The sequence below is a fragment of the Ovis aries genome, chromosome 2, assembly GCF_016772045.2.
Source record: "Ovis aries strain OAR_USU_Benz2616 breed Rambouillet chromosome 2, ARS-UI_Ramb_v3.0, whole genome shotgun sequence".
Classification (NCBI taxonomy): Eukaryota; Metazoa; Chordata; class Mammalia; order Artiodactyla; family Bovidae; genus Ovis; species Ovis aries.
This window is the reverse complement of record NC_056055.1, coordinates 197,309,807-197,313,210: the sequence shown is the minus strand read 5'-3', so window position 1 is coordinate 197,313,210 and position 3,404 is coordinate 197,309,807. Positions and strand designations below refer to the sequence as shown.

The 3,404-nt window shown below is 44.0% G+C and overlaps 1 pseudogene; it reads right to left on the bottom strand.

Annotated features, from left to right (window-relative positions):
- Positions 1–289: 289 nt before the first annotated feature.
- Positions 290–2,837, bottom strand: LOC106990202 (WW domain-binding protein 11-like; annotated as a pseudogene).
- Between the last annotated feature and the right edge of the window lie 567 nt (positions 2,838–3,404).

Below are 3,404 nucleotides of genomic sequence, written 5' to 3'. Positions count from 1 at the left end.
AACAGGTTCAAGGTTTCCCTTTTCTCCACATTTTCACCAACAATTTGTTGTTTATGTTCTTTTTGATAATAGCCATTCTGACAGGCATGAAGTGAAATCTCGTAGTTGTTTGATTTGCATTTTTCTGATGATTAGTGATTTTGAGCATCTTTTTATATGCCTGTTTATCATCTGCACTTCCTCTTTTGAAAATTCAGTACTAATGCACATTTTCTCCCCTCTCCTTCCCCCCCCGGCCCCCGCCCCGGTGTAGAACATTTATTTACTTATTCCATGGAACACTCAAAAGTTTAGATCAGTGGGAATTTTAATCAAAGAATTGTACATTTTCTTCCCACATATATTGCTTTGTATTAGGAAATGACGTTGTGATCCATTTCACTACAATATTACAAAATATTTACAAGAAAATATTAAAAATAACTCAAACATGAAAGGCAGGATGGGGGTGAAATAAACTGTTTTTTCCAGAAATCTCTACTCCAGTGCCCACAGCACACAATAAGAGAGCGAAAACAAATAAAGTTCCCCTTGATCACAAGTTTCCAAGGAATTGGAGTAGGGGAAGAAATCTGATGAAAACGGTGGTATGAAAGGGGATGGATGTTATTAGCAGCACTGCTTCAATAACCAATTTATTTTTAATGAAATACCCTCTCTTTTATATGCAGTAAATTCTGAACAAGGCTAAACTTTAAGATATTCCTTGAAATGAAATTAAAAATACCCTGACAGTGAAAGCAACTCTTCCACCTAAGCTGAGTAAAAGCCTCTTTCTCGAGGAACCACTGATGTGAACAGAAGCCTGATCTAGCATCCAAAGCTGTCACAGCAGCCCTTCCATCTCTTTCATGAAAGCCTCATAGACATCATCCTTAGTCTGCACCGACACGGGAACAGATGGGCCAGATTTGGGTGCTATTTTGCAAGAGGCACAGCAGAATCATCCTCCGACTTTCTCTGGGGAGCAGCAGCAGCCCCTTTATTCTCTCGACGCACCCGCAGTGCAGTCGGCACGAATCGTGTGATCTCTGCCTTGGGATTAGTGATCTGTGGCTTGGCACTGATGGTTGCGGTGGCTTTCTTCTCGATGGTGGCTGCGCTTGTGTCATCCGCCTTGGGTCACTGGATCAAGTTGGGGGGAGCACTTAGAACCCCCGGGTTGGATAAGGGAGCTGGTGGGAAGAGCCTGGTGGGGCAGGTCCAAGAAGAGGCACCAGAGGTGGGCGCATCATGCCAGGACAGGGTGGAGGGATACCTGGAGTTGCAGGGGGAGGTAGCCGTGGTGGCGGTGCCCAAGGAGGAGGGCCAGGAGGCAGACCTGGGGGTGGGCCAGGAGGAGGGCCAGGAGGTCAACCAGGTGGTGGGCCTGGAGGTAAAAGGCGGGGCAGAGGCCCTAGGAGTCCTGGCTTTCCAGGCGGTCTCAGGAATGGAGGAGCTCCTGGAGGTGGTGCAGGAGGAAGACCTGTAGGTGGTCCAGGTGGCCGTAAAGGTGGAGCAGGTGGCAGTCCAAGCGGAGGTGGTCCTGGCATGGGGGGTGCTTATATCTGAGATGGAGAAACAGACTGTGGAGGGGCTTGCTGCTGGGAAGCTGCAGACGTGCCATCAGGGAGAGATTCCTCCTTATGCTGTTTCTGTGATTGCTTTTCTGCTTCAGAATCATCTGAATCTTCATCATCGTCCTCTAAAATTCCTCAACTTTGTGTCCCTCCTCAGGTATTTCCTGACCTGCCATTCGAAGCATCATGGCTTGGAGAGGAGTCAGCTCCTTCATGTTCTTCTTCTTCTCCCTAGATTTTCCAGGCATATCTGCAAACCGTACACTCAGACCTGATTTCTTTTCTTCATTGTTTTCTCTCTCAGTGTCATCACGGTGCACAAATTCATCCCCTTCACTTTTTCCATCTGATCTGTCACTGTCGCTGTCATCAGTACTGTCATCATGCTTATCCTGGTCCATGTCTTCAGGATAGCCATCATCTTCATGGTGCTAGAAACATCATCGTCATGACCCCACTGAGCAAGTTCAGGACTATATAACATGTCTTCATCTAGCCTAAGAGTGGGAAGATCTAGGGCAAAGCCCACTTTGTGGCCGTACATTTGTAAGACTTGAGGAGGAGGTGGGCCCGGGGGAGGACCTGGAGGTTTCCTGCCAGGGGGCAAATGTGGAACGCCATGTCCAAGAAGAGGAAATATAGAAACTGCCCGAGTTGGAGGTCCATAGGCTGTGGTCTTCTTAAGGATGGAGGGTGGCTGGGCCCCAGGAAGTGGAATGTCCTGGATCAAGATGTTGGAAGGAGCATGCAGCATATCTTGCAGAGGGATAGTCTCTACTTCCACATGCTGGGCATTCTTGACAGCATCAAAATATTGGCTAAGTTGAGCCCTCTTCTGTTCATATTCTACTTCTAGCTTTCTCAATTCTTTGTAAATATCTAGATTCTCTTTCTCATAGAGTCGTAGAATACGTTCAAATGTTTCACGTAGCTTTTAACGCTTGTCTTTCAGCACTTTCTCATTTAACTGTGGCTGCTGCACTGGGTTAAATTCCATTTTATCCAATTTTTCCATGTCCCGGATAATTTGTTTGGGATCCTTCATCTTTAAAACTGCAGCTTGTACCATCATGCTCTGTTTTTTGTTCTTCTTTAATTCTCTTTTCCGAGCTTCTTTTCTGGCTTGGTCTGTAGGGTTCATAAATTTTCCACTTTTGGTGGATGACGTGGATCTCCACCCCATGTTGACAAGTTGTTTGATTTACTTGCTTGTTTAGAAAATAAAACCTAAAACACTTCTGCTGGGCTCCTGGGGCTGTGAGAAGCGGGAGGGGACGATTCTCAGCCCGTTTCACTTCTTAAGGGCCTTCACCTTTGTCTTTCGGTCAACCATCCAACCACCCCCATCTTGAAACCTCATGCCTCTCCCTAATGCACATTTTCAAATCAAGTTGTTTGTTTTTCGATGTTGAGTTGTAGGAACTATTTATATATATTGCATGTTAATTCATTATCAATCATATCATTTGCAAATATTTTCTCTCATTCAATAGGTTGTCTTTTTGTTTTGTCTATGGTTTCCTTTGCTGTGCAAAGGAAGTTTAAGTTTCATTTAGTTTCAAGTTTAATTAGGTTCAGTTAATTTGTGTTTACATTTACTTTTATATGTTAGGAGGCAGATCTAAAAAATATAGATGTGATTTCTGTCAGAGTGTTCTACCTATATTTTCCTTGAGGAGTTTTAGAGTATCCATTCTTACATTTAGGTCTTTAATCCATTTTGAGTTTATTTTTATGTATCAGAGAATATTTTAATTTTATTCTTTTATGTGTAGCTGTTCGGTTTTTCTAGCACTACTTATTGAAGAGAATATCCTTTCTACACCATATATTCTTGCCTTTTTG